Here is a 26831-nt window from a genome sequence, read left to right on the forward strand (position 1 = left end):
ATATTCCATCAGTCTCCTCCCAGGCGTATTTTCTTCTCCTGCTAGAGTATTCAACCCTCAGATTTTGTATCATTTCATGCATAAATACTTCATTACGTTTTTTTTGAGACAGAGCTTCAAGCTGCTGCCCTGGGTAGAGTGCCGTGGCATCACAGCAACCTCTAACTCCTGGGCTTAAGGATTCTCTTGCCTCAGCTTCCCAAGTAGCTGGGACTATAGGCACCCACCATAATGCCCGGCTATGTTTTGGTTGTAGTTATCATTGTTGTTTGGCAGGCCCAGGCTGGATTTGAACCTGCCAGCTCTGGTGTATGTGGCTGGTGCCTTAGCTGCTTGAGCTACAGGTGCTGAACCTTTATTATGTATTTTTAACAGACAGACTTTTTTAAAAACTACAATATCATCATACCTAAATAAGCAGTAATTCCAAATTATAATTTAATAACAAGCCTATATTTAAACTTCCCTGAGTGTCCCCCAAATGACTTTTACTATATGATTTTTGGAATAGGAATCAGGTAAGTCCAAATATTACACTTGATTGATAATGTCTCTTGAGTCTTAATCTATAACAGATCCTTTTATATACACCATTTACTTATCAAAAAATCTATGGTGATTGTCCTCTAGGACATTCAGCCTTTTTTAGAACACCTCAAATTACTGTTTGTGATGTACTTCTTACAAGTACAGCAGACATAAAACCGTTAGGCAGCTCTGGAATTACCTTTGTTGTAATCCTTCTGTTTCAGGATTCTGAGCTCTCATAGCTGCTGCTCCCATTCTGAAGGGGAGCCGGAGCCAGGCCGTGGGAGGGCAGCGAGTATTTTCTTTCCCAGAGGTGTATCACAAACACCGTGTGTGCGATGCTGTGCCAAGCCATCTGGGAAGCACAGGGGAAGCAGAAAGGCCTCTGCTTGGCCCTGAGGAGTTTATCACGCAGTTGGAAGGAAGATTGCATGAAAATAGCAGATTAACACGGGCAGCTCAGTGTTTGGGATTCAAATAAAGCTACATTTGGCCCGGACCCCAGCCTTGACACTTAACAGCTGTATGATGTTGAACAAGTCACTTCACATTTTTGAACCCAATTCCTCATCTTTAAAACAAGGAGGAAAAACTGCCTATTTTAGGGTTCTATGAAAAGCGGCAGGTTGACTTTAAGCCCTGCTTTCCCCTCATAACAGTAAGTACCTGCAGTCGCTGGGCACTTTGTACCAGTTCTGTGCTCAGCACTTCATGTTCATCACCTCATCTTAGGCCTCTCGTCAACCCTGTTTGTAGATCACAAAACCGAGGCTTAGAGAAGCAGTTTACCAGTGCTTACCTACTTAACTGAATTAGGATTTGAACCCAGGCAGACTAATTCAGAGCTCAGACTTTAAACTGTGAGGATATATGACTTTTCCCCAACAGATCCATCAAGGTTCAATAGCCTTGTGTTTGTAAGGAGTGAGCTGTTACATTAATTTTATGGAGTTATCGTGAAAGTTAGACGAGATAAAATGTACTCAATGGGCAGAAAATGCTCAAAAGTAGTTGTTCTCATTGTTATAAAATAATACATTCTGGCTATGGTTGAACAATCCTGTGAGATATTAAATTGTACAGAACCATCCATAAACATAACAGAAATATGGAAATTGGAGATATTAACTTTCATTGAAGCCCTTATGGTGAAAGAGGGGTGAGTAGGATCCAGTGGGTCTGTGCCCTCACAGGAGGTAAAAATGTATTCTAGGGTAAGAGAGCAGTCCAAGCATGGAGACTTAATGAAGGGAATGTTTTAAATATCCATTTTAGATTTCCTACCTGTCCTGTTAATACAAGTGAGTGTTTAAATGTTGGGGAGAGGCTTGGCCCCTGTGGCTCAAGTGGCTAAGGCACTAGCCACATACACCTAAGGTGGTGGGTTCAAATCCAGCCCAGGCCTGCCAAACAACAATAATGATGGCTGCAACCAAAAAATAGCCAGGCGTTGTGGTGGGTGCCTGTGGTCCCAGCTACTTGGGAGGCTGAGCCCAGGAGTTGGAGGTTGCTGTGAGCTGCGATGCCATAGCACTCTACCCAGGGAGACAGCTTGAGGCTCTGTCTCAAAATGAATAAATAAATAAATAAATAAATAAATGTTGGGGAGAACACACAGGTGCATTCCTGGCTCCTTTAAGATGTGTAGGAAATTATAAAAGGATTTCCTGTGATTAAGAGCCCGATGCCCTGGGTGTCTCAGGTGAGACACCTCTGTGTGGCCCTGTGGTCTCAGCAAGGTACTTGGCTTTTTTGCATTTCATTGTTTCCTCCCGGGTAAACTGGAAATCATGAAGGACTTCTATCTTAGGGTTATTTGAAGGTTTATGTGAGATAATGTAAGGAAAGATACTACCAGAGAGACCCAGGGCAGAGCCAAGAGAAACCAACAACTGGAGTCTTTTCCTCCTTCCCTACCCATAAGTTGCCCTCTCTGCGTCTATCCGGGTTGCATCTTCCCCACCCCTGAACCCTTAAAGGGCAGCAGGGACTCTCGGGTACCACGGAGCAGGCTGGGCCACTAAAGCAATAGGGTGAAGATGCTCTCAAGGGCTTACTCCTTTCTGCAGAAACAGAACCTGAGTTAGATAAGAGCAGGTGAAAAGCAGAAAGAGAGGGCTTGGAGGTATTCAAGTGGGCCCGTTAATTGCTTTTGTGCCCCATATTTCCTCAAATAAGGAATTTATTTCCAATTTTTTGAAATATTTAGAGGAGGGCCACTTGGTCTAAAATAAGTTTCATCTCAGGGATTGGGATAGCCCTTGGGACTGTTCCCCATGTCTGGTGTTCAGGTGCTCAGCTCCTGGTTCTCTGCAGGGAGGAGAGATTTTTAAGGTTTGAAGTTTTGGTGCGTGTTAGTCGTGTCTGGTCTTCCCTTGTGCTGTGTGCAGACCACTAGGGAAGGTGGACGCAAACGGGAACGGTCTGTTGCAAGACTGGTGAGCAACCGGCTTGGGAGGGTGGCTTGGGAGGGTGTACAAGGTGCTACAAGGGACACAGTGGAGAGGGCTCCCCGCCTGGAGTGGGAGGCTCAGGTGGGACTTCCTGGAGAAAGCATCTAGAGAACGTGACTCAGCCGTAGTTACCAGGAAGAGGAAACAGCATGTGCAAAAGCCTGGACGTGACAGGGGCTATGAGTCTATGATGGATTTGGGACCTCTGTAGGGAACTCCTTCTGCCTGCCCCTCAGAACTCTCCATGGAGAAATGCAGTCTTGTTTGTCGGAAGCCTGGCCATGGAGCATCTGGCCCAGGCTTAGTGAAGGAAGCGGGCACGAGGCTGGCTAGGCACCAGAAGGAGCACTTGCTGGCAGTCCCCGCCCTGTGTGAGGAGCACAGGGCTCTCACCCCTCGGGCCTCAGTTTTCTCATGAATGAAATGAGGGTCCAACAAAGCCCTTTTAGTTCCTCAGTTCTGTGGCTCTCTGAAATTATTTTTAAAGCTGAGGGGAAAAAAAAATCAAGTAACTACTGAAAACAGATTTCAGTCCTTATTAGGTTGCAAAATGGGAATAGAGACAGAACCTGGTATTGAGAAAGAATTCAGGAAACATTTGAAAAGAGGCATCTTTGATACTGAGTAGATAGACTTTATGGCAATTCTAGTCAATGCTGGGCTTGAATTTCCAACAAACAAGAAATGAAACGTGGAGAAATCTGAAGAAGAGGTGCAAACCCTCTTCAGAAGCAAATGAGCATTTGACAAGTGACTGGGGCCCTCCCTTGGGTTGGTGAGTTGCTGGGTAAATATGGCGGCCAGAGGCTGGTCCAGGCAGGGAGATGTACGCTAGAGGGCCTGAGCTGTCTGGAGGGCTGGCCTGTGTTGGTCAGGAGGTGGATGTAAGCAGAGGTTGTGGGCACAGGGGAGATGTTGTGTTGCCTCCTGCTTGGTGTGGAGGCCCTGGAGGCATCTGCTTATGAGGCTGGAAGGCCATTTCTGGAGCTGAGTGGAAGCCAGCCAACAAGGCAGAACTGGCATGTCTCATGTGTGGTAGGCCTGTGATAGGCGGTGTCCATGTGGGACATGCAGAGTTGCCTGGAGACCTCCAAGGCCATGGGTCAGAACCACTTGGGAAGCCAGATAAGTGGGACTGCAAACCAGTGGTTGTCTTCTCCACCTGATGAGGAGAAGTTAGACCCTGACAAGGAATCCAAGAAAGGGGAGGAGAGTGTGTTTTTCTCCTGTGGGATTATAACACGAGCCAGATGCACAGACTCAGGCATCATCATCTTTGTCACAACAGCAACACTAAGCATCTGTCATATGCCAGACATTAGGCAAAGCCCATTATCCACATTATGTTCAAACATCCCGTCTAGGGGGAATTGTTTTTTCTATCCCCATTTTAGAAAAGTCTCAAGAAGGTTATTGCAGAGACGAACAGAGACACAAAGGGAGCTGAGTTTTCTAATCGTGAGCAGTCATCAATGCTCAAAGTCATGCGAAGCAGAAGCAATGCTATTATTGAGTTATTAAACTTTTGCTGTAATAAAGGCAGAGAAGCCTTTTGTATCCTTTGGACTTCTGAGAACTCTTAAAGGGGAACAGTGCACTTGTTGCCTGCCCTCCTGGGCGAGCTGTCTTCTGAGATTTAGCTCATGGTGAGCATGAGAGTGACTTGTCCAAAGTCACACAGTTTGTAATGGCCACGGCCAGACTTTGAGCTGTCCTGACTGCAGCCTCCGCGGTGCTGCCCTAGACTGCACATTATACACACACATACCGCCTTGGTGGGTGGTAGGAGACACCCACTCATTCCCACAGGCTGGCCAGGAGGAAGACAGAACAGGACAGTCAGCTCTTTAACCAAAGCATCCCAACATGAAATTCTTCCTACAAAAAGCCTTGGCATCTCTAATGAATAATAGGTAACCACTCAGACATACTTTAAAATAGCTGCCTTGTTTTGAAATTAAAAAAAAAAATACAAAGAAGAAAAATAGTGGAGGAGGCAGATGGCATGTTTTAAAGGAGTTCTCACTGGAAATGTTAAAAGCCAATATAAAAACCACGTAATAAACTGTCCATCACAATCCAGAGATAAATATACCTAGGCTTTCCCTGGGGCCCTAGGGACTATGAATAGCTATTATGGTGAAATCTGCTGCTTAATGGGCACTGACTCTCGGGCATCATGCCTGAGTCTTGAGTATTATTCTCATTTATTCCTCACAACTTCCTGATAAGATAGACACTGTTATTGTCATTATCACCATTTTCCAAATATACAAACTAAAGCTTAGAGAGGTTAAGATTTTTTTTTTTTTTTTTGTAAGTGGCAAAGCTGGGCCTTGAACCTTGGGCCCGACTCCACTGTCTGTGCGCTAATTACTTATGTTACCAGACACCCTGAGGATGTGTTCTCAATGCTCCTTCACACTTCGGTCCAGAAAAAGGATCCCAAAAGATCACTTACATGGACCCTTCTCCTAGGTTCGCATCAACATTTTTCAGCTTCAGGAATTGAGCCTCAAGAAATTTGCTCCAGGTATCAACTGAAATTGTTGGAGCTGAAATGACCCAAACTCAAGCATTTTGCCTCCTCCTGAGCTGTTATCCTCCTCCCTTCCCCGCACCCCTACTGTTTGTGTGCACCCACTAAAAAAGAATGAAGTGGGTTCAAGTAACTCAAGCAAATGGTTGAAAATACGGACTCTAAGGCTGGTGGGGACCACACTAGAGCATTCTAATTTCCTCACTACCAACAAACTCGTGTCTCCTTTTAAGAGAAAAGTGTCATTTTGATTTCAGCAGTCCTTGCAGAAGGTTTTCCAGTGCAAGTTCCTCTCGGCCCTTCCTATGTCAAAGTGAAGAACAGCTGATCCTTGTCCTGTCTAATGTATGGTTTTCCATGGTGCTTTTATGAGCTGACTAGGATGAGCAGAAAGGACGTGTCCTTTAATAGAATTAATGTGCAACTGCTCTCAGCTGCCTGTGTTGCCTCCAACAACTAAGATTTCTTTTATAAACAGATACTTGGTTCTCACTACAGCAGGCACCATTCAAAACAATACACTGATAGTAACATCCTCATCCCAGCTCTATGAAAGGAAAATTGAGGTAAAAGGAGCTAAGTAGCCTGAAGTCACGTAGCTGGTGAGCAGCAGATGGGTCAGGGCTAGTGTTTTACCCATGGTGTGCAGACAGTTGCAGTTTCTTCTAACACAGAGTTATCTTCATGCTGGATTTTTCTCACACAGACAGTAAGCCTGAAGTTCATGTGTTCCATGACCTTGGTGAGTAGTAGGGAGAACCTACTCCAAGCCATGGGAAATGAGTCAGAGCCTGTTTATTTTGTGAAGAGTGATTTGTTGAATAAATGAACCCATGAAAGATGGCCTTCTGCAGCTTCTGTTTGCCACTTTGATATACCATGATTTAATTCTTTTGATCTTCTAATCCATCTCATTTAAATACCCACAAATTTAGATATTACGATTTACAATTGGCCTTCAGCCCACTGTCTGCATCTGGCACAATGGACTCCACTGTGCTTCACCCTCTTGTGTATTTGACCTTTCACTCTAAAAATAAGGGCCAGATGAATGCTCAGAGTCCTTATAGAACAGATTCTGGTTTTACTAGATGAATGTGGTTTATACTTCAGAACAGCTGCACATTAGGAACGAAATTATTTGAGTAACCTATTTTCAGACCTTGACACATACAATTGGCTTATAATTCAACATGCGTTTTCTCAAAAAGAAATGTAAACAGTCTCCTCATACGTTATGCTGCACATCTGAATGCTATGTTATGGTTTCTCTTTTGACTCTGGAACATAATATATTGGTAATGAGAAAGGAAGTCCCTTTCATCTGCCTCTTAGTGATGACATGGGAAGTATAGCATATTAGAGCTGAGGAGGACCCTGGAGATTATCAAGGGAGACCCAGAAGTTCAGACTGTCAGGGTTCCTCTGGTCAGTGGCAGTAAACCTGGGAACAGGTGGCAGTAAACCTGGGGACGGAGCCAGGTTGCCTGAGTCCAGGCCACCCGAGCTAGGCAAGGCTAGGATAAATTCTGAAAAGGTGCTATTTGGAGTTCTGACCCACTATCTGACCCCTCTGTCCTCGGTTACCACCTAGACACCAGGGGTCTTCTGTCTGTTATCTCAGGCCTGAGACATCTCTTCCAGGCTTCAGGCTTGGATTTTGTGTATCTGGCCCTCATCACCACTCACCCAAACAGTGCACAGCTGACAGGCCCCAGCCTTCTTGATCATCTCTCTACAAACACACATAGAAGGCAATTATAAGGCACAGACCCATCATGCCCCCAAAAGATCTTGATTATCTTGGTCCTTTTCTAAAATGTGGACATGGTCCACGTCATTCACTAATGTATCCCAATCATATAGAATGGCGTCTGGCACACAGGGTGATCGGTAAATACTTGCTGAATGAAAGGCTCCTCATTTCCTACAGAGTAAATGCATTCTTACTACTTAGCCTGGTATTCAAGGCCATTTATCAGCTGGCACTAATCTGATTTTGCTCACTTTTCCCCTTCTAGCCTCTGTTAATCAAAACAATCAAATTACTTTTTTAGACTAATAGTTTATCAAGTGTTTACCAATAAATATTTATTTATTGAGTGCTTAACTCCAGCCCTTTTCTAGTCATTTAATGAATGTTTTAACTCTTTCAATTGGCACAACAACCCTATATGATTGGTACTATTATTACTATTTTACAAATGAGGAAACTGAGTCAGAGAGAGGTTAAGTTACATCTCCAAAATCAGCCTTCTAGGAAGAGGCAGATCTGGGGTTCAAACTCAAGTAGTGGGCTTCACAGCCCACATATGTGACCCACTTTAGCTTTCCCATTGAACTGTTTTTAGTTACAAATTTAGACAACATAGAAGTATATAAAGTAAAAATTCTTCACCCCCTTCAAAAAAGTTTAGATAATCATTGTGTATTCTTCCAGATGGTTTTATGTTCATATGAATATTTATGTTATTTGAAAGCCAAAGTTACATACATTACAACTTTCCTTTTTAACTTACTGCATTTTGAGACCTTTTCCTATACATTGCTGCATATATGACCATGTCATTCGTTTCCACTGTTGCCTAGCATCCATTGTATAAATACACTATAATTTATTTCATCCGTCCCTGCTGATGAACACTTAGGTTATTCAAGATTTTTCCCTTAGGGACAATACTGGAATGAACATCATTGTACATCTATGTGTGCAATGTTAAGTATTTCTATAATTTAGATTCCTAGAAATAGGATGACTGGAGTCTTAGGGTAAACTCACTTAAAACTGTGATGGAGGTGGCACCCTCAGTGCTCAGTGGGCAGGTTATACCAAGGCTGGCAGGTTCAAACCCGGGCCAGCTAAAAGAATGAAAACTGCAATGACAAAAATAGCCAGGCATTGTGGTGAGCACCTGTAGTCCCAACTACTTGAGTTTAAGCAATTCTCTTGCCTCAGTCTCCCAAGAGTTTGAGGTTGCTGTGACTGTGATGCCATGGCACTCTAGTCAGGGTGACAGCTTGAAACTGTCTCAAAAAAAAAACCCAACTGTGATGGATACTGATAAATGGCCCTCTCAAAAGGCAGTGTCAATTTATCCTCCCACAACTAGTGTCTTAGGCTACCCTGTGATTTCTTTTTCCTCTGCCCCCAAATCCAGGAAGTGAACCCTAGCTCCTTTTTTTCTCTTTTTCAATGAGTATTTGATCATTTTATTCACAAAATATAAGCAAGACTTACATCTTTTCCTAGTGAAACTGTTCTCTTCAAATAATTTTATGGGGATGGCCTTGAGGTATATCAGTTATAAAACAAGTTATAAAGAAAACATTTTAAAATTTACAAATATCAATCAGTCCTTTATACAAGAATTCTCTACAAAGTTCATCGATCCACGTAAAAAATTTGTTTCAACCTAATATAAGGCATGCCCACTTTATGTTATTTTGTAGAATGGTTTTTGCTTTGTGAGGATTTTTCTCTTCCCTGATCCTTGGCGAAAATTCTCTTCGCCAATTTTTCCTTGATTCTCTGGGATGTTCAGCGTATCTGCTAGATTTTTCCCAAGGCCTCTCTGCACCATTCTGATACATATCATCATTGCTTCTAGAGCCTGAAGGCTTTCTGTCTGTTTCCCTTGACTTTGGTCTATATCTTCTAAAATTTTCACTGTCCTTATTTAGATGTCTGTGCTTCTTATTTTCAGAAAAAGAATTTCTTCTCTCTCCTCTTTTCTTTTTGTGATCACCACACTTATTCTCCAAATCTGTGCATTTCCTGATCTCTGTCATTCACAACTCTACTGTCATTATTTCATTCAGGGGGACACTTCTGTCCGACATGCGCTTCGTTATGGGATCTCTCCCATCTGAATCTCCTGGATTTCCATCTCTGTTTTTCTGACCGTCTGTCTCTCTCAGGCCTTGTTTCCTGGTGCCCGTGTTGGAGTCTTCTTTCTTCATGTTTTCTGTCATTTGTTTGTTGGCTCCTGATCAAAGTATCTACTTCTTTACTTCTGGACTTCCTTTGTTTCTTCTTCCTTATATCTTTAGCTGAGGCAGAGCTGTGACTGCTGGTAGATGAAGAATCACTCTCTTCACTGGAAGACTGAGCTGCTATTGCTGCTGGTCAGAATCAGAGTCAGAGGAGTCAGACTCTGAAGAGGATGCTGAAAGAGGAAGGGGATGAGGAGGATTTATTTTTCTCAACATCTGGTTTCTATGCCACGGATGACCTTAGGCGTATTTCTGAGATGCTCACGCAATTCATCCATTAAACCCCCAAGACCTTTTGAAGTAAAGAAGTTGATGGCCAACTGAATGTTTCTTGGATTATCTCAGGGTGATAGGCCTTCAAAGAATGGCTGTAGAGTTTCATCCTTTAACCTTGCTTGAAGGTTAGGGAGACACATGTATTCACATAGTTCCTGGAACAGTATCTTGACCATAATTCTACTGGATGATGTGGTGGTTTCTTTGCTGAGTTTTATACATTCGAGAACACTCCATGGAAGGGAATCAGTGTACAAAAGGTGAGCAAACATCTTAGCAACATTTCTCAGTTTGTTTCCAAGAGATGGATGGTATCATATTGTTCTTTGAATATACTTTCAAAGGATTCCATGTACTCTTTGAGCATGCAAAATCTCCCAGCTAATAAGCCAAAAAATTTCTCATATGTCCTTTGTTGAGCACAGCAATCAAGTTTCATGTTGCAGAGTTCTTTGGTTTGACTTTCAGGGAATTCCATGTTCAGCAATTTGTGAGCACATTCTTCAAAATCTAAACTTGACCGAATAGCAAGATAAATTGTCCGATGAAATGAGACCTGATTAATTTATGTTTTGTCATGAATAGTCACTTTGTGTTCTTCATCTTCTCCCTCTTCCTCCTCTTCCTCCTCTTCTTTCTCACTACTACCAGCATCTTGGTCTGTCTTTGAATCACTGTCTCCATCAAGTATTTCCTTCTTAATAGTTTTATACTTCTCTTCACGCTCCATAAAATTAGGATCCATCTGGAAAACATTAAGAACATCTTCTGGATTGTAGTCATCCTCCAAAGGGAGCATATGGGTGAACTGGTCATCTTCCTCCACTAAGTCAAGTCCTTCTAGGATAATGGGGTGGTCCTGGAATCCATCCTTCTGTACAGCGAACATTACTTCAATCATATATTGAACTCTTATCAATTCCAGACTCGTGCAGAATGTTTCCAAGGCATTCAATATAGTATTGATTCCTCTTGGTGACACTTGTGTTAATTTCAGGCCACATTCCTTGAGAAAACCAATAGCTACTTCAATACTATTATCTGTTGGTCTTTCCGGGAGCAAAGTGAGCATCTCTAAGCATAACACCTAGTGTGCCACATTTTGGTTAAGAATGTGTGCCAATTTTGAAGCAGTCAGGCTAAGTTGCTTCTCATTTCTTCGATATCCTTTTTGAAAATTAAGAATTAACCTTCTGTAGTTTTGTTTTTTGTTTTTTTTTTTTTTTTTTGGCCGGGCCTGGGTTTGAACCCACCACCTCCAGCATATGGGGCCAGTGCCCTAATCCTTTGAGCCACAGGCGCCGCCCAAGAATTAGCCTTCTGAGGATTAATTTGCCAATTTGTGGAAATTTTGAGTTGAGAATTGCCACTAATGCTGCATAAACATGGGTGAATATTGGAGATGCACTCTGTGCTTGTGAAATAGATCTGGACAGCAGACCTCTTCCTCGAACTATATTTTCTTGAAGAAGCTCTTGAATAATAAAACTTAGATTGGAAATGTTGATAAGACCATTGACTGACTTCTTTAGGGCCTCCCAGCTCCTCCTCTGGTATGCTAAGCTGTTTTTATCTGGAATCTGTTCCTGCATCATCCTGAGCTTTGCAGGGGGAATGTATGCTCCACCAGTGCAAATAAGGAGAGGATCCGGCTCCTCTTTTCTCTTCTTTGTAGTAGGCTCATCCTGAGCAGAGGAACTCTGGGTTCCTGACTGTTCTGGGCTTCTTCTCCCAGGAGATGGAGATTCCGTGATCTTTTCCGATCCACATTTCTTTCCCTTTCTCTGGGTTTTTCTTGGTCTCTATTTCGTGACTCCATGCTACCATCATGAGAATGTCCTCTTCTCGAATGCTCATGGTGTGACCTCCTATAATCAACGTAATCTCTATCCCATGGGATCTTTCTTGTTCTACATATCTGTCATCTGGAGAGGAGGTCCTCTGATATGAATTACGGTTTTCCCTTCTGTCATGACCAGAAGAATTTTTATTTGTGCCATGCTACTTTTTATTTTCTGTCGTGGTTGATAAATAAATCAGAGATTCCTCAAATTGGTCCAAGTACTCAAGGGTCTGATTCTTTGACAGTTTACGTCTTCTGCCTGCAAATATCACCTGAAGCTCCACTGCACTGCCATTACACCGCATGTGCATCACTAGACTTTTACGGTTCTTTTCCAAGTTCTAGAGGATGTCTGCATGTTGTGGAGCCTGGCTGCATTCTAGCAATGAAATCCCTCCAGCTGATGCTGAGTCCTCAGCTCCTTTTTCCCCCTAGCTCCCTTCTTAATGATATGATTCTTCTCTGCTTGTCTTCTGCTTATCATACCTCTTTGAAGAGTAAACTTATTTCCTATTCCTGAATTGCTTGGCTCTATCAAATCCTCCCTATTCACTGATGCTCACATTCTCCCACTCTCTCCCCTCATGCTTCTCTCCTTTCTCTTCTCCTCTCCTTTTCTTTCATTATCTCTGTCCCCCCCCTCCTTTTCTTCTGCTCTTCCCCTATCTCTCTCCCCCAACCCCCTCCTGCCCCCTGGGTTATGCAAATCCCAGGTCTTTGCTACAATATTCATAGCAAGGGAACCAAGAGGCTACTTATAGCAGAGTAAGCTCTGTGTGTTCCCTGGCTGTGGTGGCACTTTACAAGGTGCCAGTTGAGGTTAATGTTTGTGGTATCAGTATTTGGCTGTGTTGGCAAAGATGAGCCATCTTGCCCTCTTTAGTGGGGACACAGCAATGAGTGTGATCAAGGAAGGAGCAGAGGATTACCGTGGAAGGCAGAACTGAAGAGCCTTTTAAATGATGAGGAAAATGAAAAAAGCTTAAAGGCATGGGGTTTGATGGACCCATCCTTCATGCCACCTCTCTTGCTTTACATACATTATTGTATTTAATTCCCCAGTGAGAACAGACTAAACAGATTAGGAATGTTCTGTCTGGAAAGCTGGAGTAGGATGTGCACAAAGTTTCTCAAGTCATAAATAGTTCTAGCAGAACTATTTCAAAGATACCCCTTGCAGTCAGAGCAGAGTGAGGTTAAGACAAGAGAAAGGTAGTAAATGGTACTTCCAAATGGGGCTAGGAAATAGTGGACTCTAGCCAGAAGTGTGGTATAGATCCACAATTTAAGCAGGTTTTTTAAAGAGGTTTTAGAAAATGGAATGGTAGTGAACTACCACTGGATTTCGGAGAGGAGTGAGAATGCTTGGGGTCCTTAGCTATTTGTGTTTAGGCTAAGGGGTCCAATCATGTGTACAGGCCTAGGGTCCATGGAGGTGTCTGGGGAAGGGGAAGAAGAGGGCATTCAGGGCTTCCTTCATCTCTTTAGACCAGAATCACTCTACTTCTTATTTGTTATAAATTCTGAGCTTCCACATGAGATTTCCTTTGGGGGGGGGGAAGTTCTGTTATTTTAAAAAAGAAACCAACTACAAAACATGGCATTAGTTATTTGATTATACTGTCAAGTCCTAAGCTGGATGGACTGTTGGTTTAACACACTGTGGCAAATTTTACCCATGGACCAAGATTCTGCCATTGTTTCTCTTACTTCCATAGTATGAGGTGAAGTCCTCTAGCCCTGTTACCCATCCCTGGCCCGGGTCTTGGAATGGGCAGGTGAGAGAAGCCAAGTACCGCAGCCCCTGCCACTGAAAGAACATCCCAGTCCACTAGTGAGACCCCCTGACCCCACTTCACCCTGCCCTTGGCAAGGTGGGCACCTTACCTCTAATAGGGGGCACCTATTGGCCAGTGGCTGCAAGTGTGTTACTTGTGTGTGGAAGGAAGTGACAGGTAAGTGTTTTGCCTGTGAAGGAAGTGGCAGGAAAGCCAGGAGCCACAGCCTCAGCCCTGGCTTAGGGGTCCCTCCCTCCTCTGCACTGTCACCAACCTTGTTTAACCCTTCCTCTTGCCTAGACTTTCCCTTGGGCTCTGAGTCAGAAGACAGCAGCTGAAGCCTCTGCTTAGCTGTTCTGCAGCCGTAGGTTCCATAGCACTGAGAGCCTCTCTCTGAGCCTCCATCTCATCTGGGTTTCTGTAACATCTCTGACCAGCTATTTGGAGGATTGACTAAGAGAGCAAAGCACTTCTCAGAGGTGAACCTCGATAATTGGTATCAGCACTTGTAGCTGCTGCTGACGCGCTTGCTGATGTTAGGTCATTTTTTATCCCCATGCCAAGCATTGCTGATGTCCTGGTTCCCAGCCGGTGACTCCAAACAGACTTGGCTCCTGCTGTGATAACCTGTTCTTGAGCCACTAACTCACCCACTGAGACATCTGCCTGCTTCCTTCAGTCCCATAGCTCACCTTGTCAGAACTGGTTTCCTGGGTTGACATCACAAAGTACAGTACATAACACCGTGATACCCAGTGACAGGTCTGTGTGTATGTTGTTGCATTTAAAAAAGTACTTTCTTTCTTAAGAATACTTCAACATATGTCATTTCATATTTGATGGTCTTCCTTTTCTGCAGTTGAAAGGTAGTAATGTCAGTGACTTGCCCTAAGGGACAGGTTTGCTTGTAAGTAGAAACCCACTTCCTCCGATTCCCAACTTCTTACCATTTCCTGCCATCTTTCACATCTGCATATCAAGATATGTCATTTTTTGCTTAGCACAGTAGCTCGTGCCTGTAATCCTAGCACTCTGGGAGGCCAAGGTGGGTGGCTTGCCTGAGCTCACAAGTTGGAGACCAGCCTGAGCCAGAGTGAGACCCCATTCTCTACTAAAAATAGAAAAACTGATGGAAGAGATCATTGGAGCCCAAGAGTTTGAGGTTGCTGTGAGCTATAATGCCATGGCACTCTACCTAGGCCAACAGAGTGAGATTCTGTCTTAAAAGAAAAAAAAGATATTACTTTTTGTTTTCATTTATATGTAATATAATCATGTAGGTTTTCCTGTGAATCTGAAAGCAGGAAGAAAGTAAGAGTAATGTCTCCTTTACAGCCATACTGTAATCAGCTGCCAGAACTTCAGAAAACTATCTAGATGTTCACGAAAAAAAAAAAAATTTTTGCCTTTTTTCAAAGTACCTGAGAGAAAATATGACAAAAAAACTAAACTGCTTTAATGAAGAGAACATGGCATTGTGCTTATAAGAAAGTCTAAATAAAATCATTTTGGCTCTGTAAACAGCAAATGCTACCGTCTTAAGGACTTATGCATTGTCTCTCTGTGCCAAAAATCACAAGACCTTTTCTTCTTGTTCTCATGATCCACTGCAATGCTCTATTCCCAAAGTTCTGGCCATGGATTTTTTTCTTCTTGTTTCTTTGATGTTCATCATACAATGACTTTTGTGGTGATAGGTTTGGTGTATGTTTTTAGACCAGAGCAGAGATGAAGCTCAGGGGAACATTTCACTCAGGCTTTGATGTTAGATAAAATCCTTCAGCAAATTATTCTCCTTTCCTTTTTTAAGGGTCATCAAGGAAATAACCACACACAGAAAATTGTTTAAATATATTATAAACCTAGAAACAAATTGACACTGATAAGAGATGGTTAGTGACACTGGTCTAGTCATGGGGAGGAATGCCACATAGCAATGAAGGTGAGCTGCAGAGCTCTGTGGTTATATGGAGAAAAGCTTGGTTAGCACATTACATAGAGAAAACAGTACAAATTATGCATGTGATGAAAACTACATAAAAATATGCAGTGATAGTATCAAATGAGATCTTTTACTTTTCTTTATTTCCTAATTTTTCTCTAGTGAGCATGAATTTTGATAATTGGAATAGGGAAAAGAATATTTTACTGACAATAGAAGCCTTACCCTTCGCTGTTGGGAATTTTCAGTTTGGTTTGGTTTGCAGTGCTGCAGAAGGTTCTTTTGATTTCTCCAGTGTTTCTCAACCTCAGCCAGTTAGGGGATGTTTAGCAGCAACATTGGCCTCAAGACACATGATGCCAGTAGAATGTCCTCAATTGTGGCAACTAGAAATGACTCATGTTCCCAAATGTTCCCCCCCCCCCCATGGAGGAGCATAAAATCACCTCTGGCTGAGAAGCACTGCCCTTGAACCATGTGCTGGTATTTTCTCAAATGCCCATTTCCCCAGGAGACTCAGCAAGAGGTAGCAGTGGCTGCTCAGTTGTTCGCAGTGATGGAGTGTGCAGAAATCCAAGAATTCATTCATTCACAAGACACTTGTTTTCCAGAGCCATATTTGGCCTCATAATGGCATGGCAGTTTAAAGCAGGGCTCCTTCCAGCTGCAGGGTGGGATTCACTGGGAGGAATTCAGTCCCTTGCAGGCAGAGATGGAGTGACGAAGGGATCTGGCAAGCAAAAGGCTCATTAGGGCTCAGACACCAGCAGTTTTGGTCACAGTAAGGAAGTAGGAGCCAAATTCCCAGGCTGAGATGAGCATTAAAGCAGAAATGCAGCTGACTAGACATTGTGGTGCCTGCACCAGAGAACTGAAGCTCTTTAAATTCCTCCTGACAGGGAACAGGGTTGTCCTCAGAGCCTGGGCCAGCGCTCCGCTTGTTGGCGGAAGGAGCAGAGCCTCGAGTAAGGAAGTGGAAGGATGGGCAGCTGCAGAGCACTGCCCAGACCATATGGGACTGGGCAGGACTGTGCATCTGGACCAGGACATTTGTACTTGGTTCTAGAAAGGAGGGAGGAAAGAAACAGCCCGTTTTCCTATAGCAAAGATCTTTGGAGGTAGATTATAGAATGTGTGCTTTTTGGATTTTGAGAGGTAGTCCTCAGTTGCTTTTCTAAATGATGATCAATGGATAAAATACAAGTTTGACAATTTTATAGTGCTTGAATAATAAATTATTGTTTATAGAGGTTTATGGATGTCAGTTTTGCTTTCATGACCTGTTGATCATATCTCTGATTTATATGAGGGCTAGTCAGGAACACAATCTCTAATCATAAAATTTTTCCTATGGGAAAATATATCTTCTTTCATGACAATCTACTTTATGACGTGCTTTCCAGAAATAATGTGTGGCAAAAAGTAGAGGTTTTCTATAAAGTTGGTGTTTATCTGTTTGTGAATTTCCATGCTTTTGTCTCCCTTAATATAAGCTAATTTATTTTCTATCTTTTATTAGAGATATGTATTTAATAAAGTTTCAAATGTTCTCTTTAAAAAATGTGTGAAGCCCAAGGAAGATGAATGGGTGATTAGTTAAGGTAGGGGTTCGGATTGAGTATTAAATGTATCTCATGTCATAAAATAAGAGCATTCTATTAGATTGATGTGAAATTTCCATTTGTATAGCTCAAAGCAATCAAATGTTAGCAATTTCATATGGCTCAGAGTAAGAGTAGCATTGACCACAAAGAAAATTTTTGTGAGATGAATGTTCTGGTTTTTATTGCCTTCTTAAAAATCCAGAGATTCATTTCCCTGAAGACAGAGTTGAAAACTTTGGCTGCGTATTGTGTTGGGCATGGCTGGAACTCAACAAATTATTCTTGCTTAGAAGGCTTGTTTCCATTGGAACAAGAGTTCTCAAGCCTGGCTGCTCATAGAATCACTGGGGAAATTTTTAAAGGATAATGGTCAATGGGCTGTACCCCAGGCTGACAGATAAAATCAGTATGTTGAGAGTGGTGTGTGGTGGAGCAGGGGTCCGGCTTTAGTATTTTTTTCTTTTTTTTTTTTTGGTTCCGCACATGACACTAAGGTGCAGCCAGGTTTGAGAGACAACTGCACTAGAATTTCACTTTGAATAGTTTTCATAAAACTTTTCTATGCTGGAGAAAAAACCATATCACTCCTGCTCCTGACCTATCTTGCTTTGGACTGACAAGGTCTAAAGATAAAATGTGAAAAAATATGTTTAACTTGATTGAACCCATGTTTTTGGTTTTCATTCAAAAGGAAATTGGGTGCCTACTATGTGCCTGGTCCATTGGCTGGCCATTTTGGAGATAATAGATGAGTCAAAGAAGAATTTAGCCTCTAAAAAGCCAGAGGATTATGGGAAATGTCCAGAATAGGCAAATGTATGGCGATAGAAAGTAGATTGGTTGTCTAGGGCTGGGGAAGATTAAGGAAAATGGGAAGTGACTGGTAATGGGTATGGGACTTAGTATCAGGGTGACTGAAAGGGTCTAAAACTGACTGGTGATTGAACAACTTTATCTTAAAAACCATTGGCTTGTAGACTTTAGATGAGTAAATTGTAGGGAATGTGAATTACATCTCAATAACACTTCTTTTTAAAGCCAGGTGTATCCTTTGCTGGGAGAATTTAACACTGAATAAGGAATTAAGAGAAGAAGTAAAGAAGCTCAGGGCTGCATGTTGCTCCTTTCAAAATTGACAACTTAATAACTGAGAGCAAAAGAAAGTAAATCCCGCTTGGAGGAGTTAACCTACTGGCTATCTTCCAAGCAGCACCTGAGTGTTCAGAGGGATGTAGGGGGCCGGCAGCCATGCAGGTGTCTGGGACCTCCAGTGGGTAAGAGACAAGCACTTCCTTAGCTCACTGTGCTCCAGGCACTGCAGCAAGCTGTGTGTGAGACCCACAATTATCCCACAATTATCCCCTCTTTACCACATTTAAACTGAAGTGCAGAGAAAGTAGCTGGGTCATACACCTAGGTAAGCAGTGACATTCAGACAGCCTTGCAGAGTGGGAAAGATTCTGATAGGACTGTGGTGATGAGGGCAGGGAGGTTGCAGAAGGCCTGGATGTGTGGAGGGACCAATGGCAAGTGGCAGCATGTTCAACCAGGGTGATAATGGAGGATGAGCAGGGAGGGCTAATGAACTCTGTGCTGAGGCATCACCATGAAGGTGGGGATCACTGAAGATAGTGGTATGAAAGCAGAGCCTGGAAGGCCCAGTTCAGTTCTCTGAATGCACAGCAGTGTATGCCTGGATGCTGTCTCTCTGGGTCTGCCCCCAGTGTCTCACCTGGGGTGTGAGTGGTCATGCACAGACTTTCCATCCCACCTGGCATCATGACCTGCCCAACAGGGAGCAGCCACCAAAAAGTCACAACAACCTGGGAGAACTGAAAAAATCAGTATGTTGAGAGTGGTGTGCGGTGGAGCAGGGGTCCAGTTCCCCAAATGACACTGAGGTGCAGCCTGGAACGTTTCTAGCTCATTGTGCTGAAAACATGTGGCATCAGACCCCCAAGGCCTGAACCCTCCAGACAGGAAAGGAATGTCCCTTCACCCTTGACCTCCTTGCTCTCCCTGGAATAGGAGCAAATTGGTTTCTCCACTTTTCTCTTCCTTCCCAGTGGGACAGCTGGGGACACACACAGGGAGTGATGTGCAGGGAGAGGAGGAAAGAGGGACTGGGGGCACTGTGCCCATCCTGCCTCTCAGGCTAACAGTCTGATCGGTAGGCCAGAGTTTGTGTTTCAGAGCCCGCAACTTTTTACCTCCCTGAACACATTCTCCTCAATCTTCCCCTCTCAGCTTGTCCTCCCGGGGCTCAGTTTATTCATGAAGATTTTTCCACGATAGTTTCCTGTCCAACTGCCTCTCATGCTTGGATCCTATACCAAACATCTCACTTGTAGGTAGTGTTATTATAAACGCCACATCACCCCTAAGTAATCAGGAGTTCACAGCATAGTTGCTCTTCCCTTGTTCTGTTGTCCCCTAGATCTCACCGTATTACACGCTGTCTTTTTTTTTTTTTTTTTTTTATAATTCTAGGCACCCAAGGCTTTTCGTATCCCATTAAGTCAGCCTTTCCCCAGTGCCTTTGGCTTCTCTGGACTCCTGGGGCCCCACTGGCCTGAATCTCTCTCCTGTCACTTATCTCCTGCCCATCCTGCTAGTTAACTGTCCTGCTTACTGGCTTACTTGCCAGTCATCCTTGTCATGTGAGAGACACTCGATGAAGCAGGTGTGAGCCCCTGGTGAAGAAAGGTGATAATTGTTCTGATGTCCCAAACCAGGGTGAACAGCAGGTGTCTCTGGAACACACTCATCTCAGACGTGCCAGCCTCCATCTTTCCTCTTTCTATCCCTCACTTCAAAATTTGAGATGCTCTCCTTATCAAATTCCTACCCCCCCACACCCCATTCTTTAACTCTCACAATTTAGATTTCATTTATCCTCTTTTGTGCTAAACTGATAGCACTTGGCTTTTATCTTTTATATCTTATATCCGAAAATAATTATGTTTAACTTTATGTTACCTCTGATTTTGGCAGTGGGGAAAGGATCTGTGACATTGACAGAGAAAGGTTGTCAAGACTGCCATAAGAATTATGAATGTGAGGAGGGTGAGATGTACAAGAGCTGATGATGACACTTGTTGAACTGATGGAACCCTGAACTCACCCCCACCAGGGATGGCAGTGCCCTCTTTCCTAACACAGAATGTTCCACCACCAATATGAGGAGCCTTTGCTCTTCTTGGCTGCAGGATGAAGGATTTCAAGGGAGCAATTTGGAGGGAGGGCATCAGAGGAAGATAAAGAGCCTGCCATTATCCCTGCACCCTTGACATCCCTGAACCTGGTTTCCAGCTGTTCCCCTCCCTTCCCAGTACCTCTGCCTCCCATTTCATAGTAAATCATAGTCATATTGGATCATAAATAAGAGTCAAGGTTGTTCTCAGTTCATCTCTGTATGTGGACTTTCTCCTCTGATCACAAACACAAATAGAGCTCCCTTCCTCTTTCCTTCACATACAAAGTCAATGACTAACAAAGTTTGGGGCTCCTGTGGTGAGAACAGAAGGTTTCAGAAGGTTTTTTTAATTAAGGACAGGGTATCCCTCTGTTGTCCAGCCTGGAGTATAGTGACACAGTCAGAGATCACTGCCACTTCACTTAAGTGATCCTCCTTGGCCCAGCCTCAGTCTCCCAAGTGGCTGGACTACAGACATGCACTAACATACCTGGATAACTTTTAAATTTTCTGTAAAGATAGGGTCTCACTGTGTTGCCCAGCTTGGTCTCAAACTCCTGGACTCAAGCAATCCTTCTGCCTCTACCTTCCAAAGTGCTGAGATTTTAGGTGTGAGCCACCAGACCCAGCCAGAGCAGAGGATCAAGAGAAGAGTGTGGGGAATGAAGCTTTCCAGAGGATGAGTGGGGACTTAGGACTTATCCTGTCTAGTTAGAGGTATAAATCTGGAAAGAGATGGAACGTTTTATAGGAAAAGTGAACCTTTAAGGAGCTCCAAAAATATTGAGGAACTACCAAAAAAAAAAAAAGTCATGGCATTAGAATTGCACCCAAGTTTAATCCTGGACCTCCAGGCCAGGAGTGATAGAACCCTCCAACTGGACCTCATTTGTTCCCAAAAAGGCACAATATCCAGAGTAGCTGCAGAAATGACTAGGATTTAAACAGCTGTGGCCCCATCAAAAGGCCCTTCTTCCAGCTCAGCACTGTATTCACTGTCCTCCTTGGCTCCTAACCTACTCTGCTGAGGCAAGGCTCAGTGACCCTTCCCCTCCCTCTAACCCATCCAGCCTATGACTTGTGCCAAACCCTGGGTGCACTGATGTCGCCTATCCCATGCCTTTGGCCTTACTGGTAACGTCCAGTAAATGCAGATGCCACCAACCAGCTTACAAAAAGAAATCAATTCGAGTATCTCATGAGTTCCACATATATGCAATAAACTATACCATGATTACTAGATCGTAGTGTACAAGGGAGAAATGATCCTTGTAACACCTACAAGAGGTTGATCCTACTGGGTTGGTCATGACTGTGCGTAGTATTATACTGCTGCTGACACTAATTATGTGTAGTTGTATCTGCATACTGTTCTTTATAAGTTCTTAGAAAGTTGCTGCGCCCAATTGTTTAGGGATCCCACAAAGGATGACAACAGTGTTGCATCCCCTAACACTCTGTCCCCATGAAGGAAACATGCGTGACACAGATTGAAGAAAAACCTGGCAAGAGGCGGGCTAACCTTAAGAGCAGGGTAGCCCCGAGCAACCTCCACAGTAGCTATTTATTGAGCTGGTACATGACAGGTGAGGGGAGTATTAGCCAATGACTGCCTGCTTAAGGATTGCCCTGGGCAGGGGCTCTGAGACTCCAGAGGATGATTAAGCTTTAACACCTGTGGATGGGTTGCCTGCGGGTCCACCCCAAGCTGCAAATCATCTCGCTCAGAGGCCATCCAGCTCTCCGTGTCCTCTACATTCTCCCCTCTTGTGTAGGGCAAGGGGGAATATTTGATTTCAGCCATTTCACCGAAGAGCTTTTCTTGTTACATCATGGGGAAAAAACAGACTGACCATTACTGAAGTCAGTGAGGATTTTCACAAAAGAAAAGGGAGGGATACCAGTAACATCGTTAGAAACCTAAGCTCACCTATACCTAGAGAATGGGGAGCTCTATCCAGCCCTAAGTGGCGGAACCCTGTAGCAATCCTTCATCTGAATAGAAACTCCAACTGCCATTAGGGAAAAGGGACGCTGATGGCTCCAAGCTACTTCCTGCTGAAACTGAATGATGATATTGGGGAGCAGTTAGAGGTTCCCCAGAGGAGGTTGGTCCAGAGTTCATAGTAAATAAAAATTACACTAAATTTTCTCCACAATAAACTTAGTTTACTAGAACTGTTTACTTTATAAACCCTGGAATATTCATTTCTTCTCTTACAATTTCCAACACAGGATCACATGGATGGGGACTTTAATGTTTTACTGAGATGAAGTAATAGTTACCATAGTTTTCCACTGTTGAAGTAAATCTCGACCCCACAAATAGTAATAGCTATATATGGTTGTATGTGAGCATTTTGACCATCTGGTCCTATACAGGTTAAAGGCGATAGACTTTGAAAGGCTGAATTTAAATTAAAGTTCCTATTCCTGTAAAAGTAACATCAACTATCCGTTTCGGCTATTCCTTGGGCCACTGATTTGAAGCTGACAGAGACATCGGCACCAGTATCTAACAGGCCAGTAAAGGATCTATCTTTCAAGGTGAATATTAATTAAGGCCTATTCTGAATAGAGGTTTGCCAAAAAATACTATTTGTACTGCTGAGATCATCAGTACATTTTTTATCAGTAGTTTGTAATTTAAGGTGAGTCAGGAGCGGCAATTGAGCAATGTTGTCAGGCTAAAATTGGGGTTGGTTGGTTTACCAAGATCATGATTGGAATTTCTCCTAAAAAGTCACCATTAGCACCACTTGTGTGGACAAACCCCATGAAATACTAAACTACTCTTTCCTACTAACCCAACAGTACCTGGGGGAAGAGGACCCTATATTTCTGTTTTCAATTTTTTTGTTCCCATGTTGGGAAGTAAAAGAACATTATCACATGCTGGTAAGTCTAAAGCAGCAGTACCTGGGGTGGTGTGGAGAAGGGACTGGACGGGCTTAAGTCACTGGTGAGTGGGTAGAACTTCAGACCCGTATTGTTTGCCTGCAGGCCCAGGCTAGGCCTGACTGACAGTTCCCCTGCTGAAAAGGTGTTCCATCTTTGTCAAATTCAGAGCAGCATGCTCTTGCCCAGTGGTGCCATTTTCTACACCTGGGGCATATACCTGGAGGTTTACGTGCTCTTGAAGGCATTTGATGTTCTTTTTCCTTGCCAACATTTTCTCATATGGCCTAGCTTTCCGCATTTACGGCATTTGATTTTAGCTAGGGAAATTTTTCAGCTGATCTTCTAGCTGCCCAATCTGAGTTGCTATGCCAGTACTGCATTTAGTGGCATCAATTATGAGATTATTCATCAAACCTTTGAACTGTTTAATCTGATCCTTTAGCTGTTTGATCTGACCATCTAACTGTTGTAGCTCATTTGCCATGATTTTTCTCTTCTGGCTTTTTTCTGTCAGCCTTTTACCTCTTACAATCTTTCCCTTTCAAATTGAACCTTCTATTGCCTTAAAGAGACAGGGGGCGTTGATGGTTCCAAAGCCGCTTCCTGCTGAAAGTGGATGCTGGTATAGGTGAAGGCAACTAAAGGTTCCTTTCCCTGACTTGATAAACTTTTGCAACCTATTCCCAAATTTTTCTCTTTGCTGTTTTGCTGAAGGTTTTTCTCACCTCCCGTCTAAAGGCTTTTGTTTACTAAAGGTTCTTCGAATGCTTTTTTCTTTCCTTTTTATTTCTAAAGACTTTTATCAGCTTCCCCGCCCCGCCCCGCCCCCCCCCCCAGTCCCCCAGGGCTTACGTTATTTGAAGCCACTCCACAGAAGTAGTTAGAATTTGGAAAGACAAAATGCAAGAAAGAGGAAAAACCAAATGAGAAAGTTTTGTTGTTGGCTGTCTTTTTCTTAGATATTACTTTTCCATCCATTTATTTCTGTTTATCTTCTTTTTCCTTTGTTTGTTCATAGCTTATTCTCCCTTCGGCCCACATCTACTAAATCTCTGTGGCTTGTTCTCTATCCTGCCAACTATGCCATTTGTCAGTGGCGTTCACTAGCCCACTTCTGACACCACTTATCCACCCAGGACTGGCCAGGTCTCTGGCCCTCTGGCCCCCTGTTTATCTTGGTTCTGGATGCACTATGCTACCTTGTTCAGGAACAGTTGCTCTTAGGTGCCTGAGGACTATCTACTTTAGCAAAAGAGAGAGAGAGAGAGAGAGTCTTTGAGGGAGTAAAGCAGCCTTAGGAGAATAGAGCTTAGCAATCTTTAGCAGAGAGACACAATGCTGGTGTTCTGTAGGCAGGCGTAGCAACAAAATCAGAGTGAGTGATCCGTAATAGAATGCCCACTTCTGACTGCCTTCTCCTGCAGCCTAATGTACAGTTGATCTCGTGAGGCTTAACACCGCAGGTGTAGAGTCTGCCAATTCACTAATGCTCTCCTCTCTTGAGCTCTCCTGCTTGTTAAGAGAGCTAAATCCCTCCCCATGCCTTTTTCACCAAGGTGTTCCATTATTGAGCAATACAGGTGTTTCTTATAACTCTCACTCCTCCTAGCCATAGGCTATATGGGGTGCTACACAACAGTATTTTCAATTGTTGCAAGGAACCCCAAGTATCTGGAGGCAGGGCACGTTCTTAAGTCTACTTTTTGCACAATAGAGCTTCATACCATTATTCTATATATAATCTTTTCACCAAAACACTGTCGCCTGATTCTTTCAACAAAAGACCTCTTTGTTTTGATAGCCAAGAAAAACCTTAAGCTCAGTAGAGACAACAGAACAGGCTTTTTAAATTACAAAATGTTAAGAACTAAAATGCCATATTTTTGGAATGTAAATTGGAAGGTTCTCTAAAAAATTTTCTTAACTTTAAAAGAAGTTAGGTTCTTATTCTTCAATTTAAGTTTTTAACTTCAGGTTTAAAGTTTTTGTTAATTTGAAGTGGGTTGTTTTTATGATTTTTATGGAGTATTTTTGGCATACAGTTTAATTCTTTCTTATGTGACTACAAGGTAGGCCCGGGTGAGGGGAGAGGTGATAATTTTCCCATATCCCTGAGCCCTCTGAAGGTTAAATATGCCATTCGTTGACATTCAATCTCTCAGAATGATGCTAGCCTTATTAAATATATGCGCTTACGCACACATAACTGAGAGCCTCTGTAACAGGACAGAAATACTCATCCTCATGAACTTGGGTGCAATTCTAATGCCATGACCTTTTTTTGTTTGTTCATTTTTTGGTAGTTTCTCAATATTTTGAGAACTCCTTAAAAGCTTATCTTTCCTATAAAATGTTCCATCTCTTTCCAGATCTGTACCTCCAACTAGACAGGAGAAGTCCTAAGTCCCCACTCATCCTCTGGAGAGCTTCTGAAAGTTGTTAGTTATGTTGTAACAGCAAATTATGTGGTCTCTCTCCTATTCCAGCCTGGTTGGTAATGTGCTCTTTGTCCCTTCTTACTGTTTTTTTTTTTTTAAAGACAGAGCCTCAAGCTGTCACCCTGGGTAGAGTGCTTTGGCATGATAGCTCACAGAAACCTCCAGCTCCTGGGCTCAACTCATTCTCCTGCCCCAGCCTTCCTAGTGACTGGGACTACAGGCGCCCACCACAACGCCTGGCAATTTTTTGGTTGCTGCGGTCATTGTTATTTGGCGGGCCCAGGCTGGATTCGAACCTGCCAGCTCAGGTGTATGTGGCTGGTGCCTTAGCCACTTAAGCCACAGGCACCCGGCCCTTACTGGTTTTTGTTAATGACAAGGAAACCACCAAGTTAAGAAATCTTTTTTTTTTTTTTTTTTGGCACTTTTTGGCCAGGGCTGGTTTTGAACCCGCCATCTCTGGCATATGGGGCCAGCGCCCTACTCCTTTGAGCCACAGGCACTGCCCCAAGCTGAGAAATCTTAGAAGTAATTATCTCCATCCCATTGGTGCTTTAAGAGCAGAGACTATCTTGTTGAGATAGCACTATCAGTACTTAGCATGACACCTCTGGAAGGCAACGGATGTTCTCAGTCATAGGAGGTCTCACCCTTGTCTAGCTTTATGTATTTCCATTGTGGTTTGCTTAGGAAATGTGAATGGAAATGGTTCTGGGATAGAATTGCATCTACTTCTAAGGACTCAAAAGGGCTCAGTTTATCTCCTCCAAATCATTGCTTAATCTTTGAGCTTCAACCATATGGAAGCTATTTTGCACACACTGTTTCCTCTATTTCCCCTTCTCTTATCCTCCTGATAACTTTTACTATTTTTAGTTTGGGTTTTACATGTTACCTCCTAGGAGGACCTTCCATGGCCTTGTTTTACCCTCCTCTGTGTTTCTGAAGCACACTCTGCTACACCATTGTAGACTTACATGCTGTAATTGCCCATTTTCTTGCCTACCTTCCCTGATACTCAGGAACTTCCCCGAGGACAAAAGGCTGCTTTATTCATCATTTTGTCTTCAGCTCCTGGCAAGCTATTTGGCACAAAATAGACATTCAGTAAATATTTATTGAATGAATGAATGAATGAATGAACGGAGTCCAAACAGGGAAGACATTCTTAGGCATAGATGTCTTATCCTTCAGAAATTATAGTGCAGCCAAAGACTTTGCTCACGTCTGCCTTGAAAGCTGCTCCCAGCTTCTCAGAGGATTCCCTTGGATGGGCACTTGGATATGGAGCCTGGGATTCCACCAAGCTGGCCTGGCCTTCTATTCTGTCCCCTTCCTCA

The 26831-nt window shown here is 43.2% G+C and overlaps 1 protein-coding gene and 1 pseudogene across 1 annotated transcript in view; one reads left to right on the top strand and one right to left on the bottom strand.

The window, feature by feature from the left end:
- PLCE1 (phospholipase C epsilon 1) overlaps nt 1–26831 on the top strand; it is a 273612-nt gene that overhangs the window by 64367 nt on the left and 182414 nt on the right. The gene's annotated exons all lie outside the window — the stretch shown is intronic.
- LOC105886387 lies at nt 8929–11943 on the bottom strand (annotated as a pseudogene).

Source organism: Otolemur garnettii, unplaced genomic scaffold, assembly GCF_000181295.1.
Source record: "Otolemur garnettii isolate 467f Iridium unplaced genomic scaffold, OtoGar3 scaffold00008, whole genome shotgun sequence".
Lineage (NCBI taxonomy): Eukaryota > Metazoa > Chordata > Mammalia > Primates > Galagidae > Otolemur > Otolemur garnettii.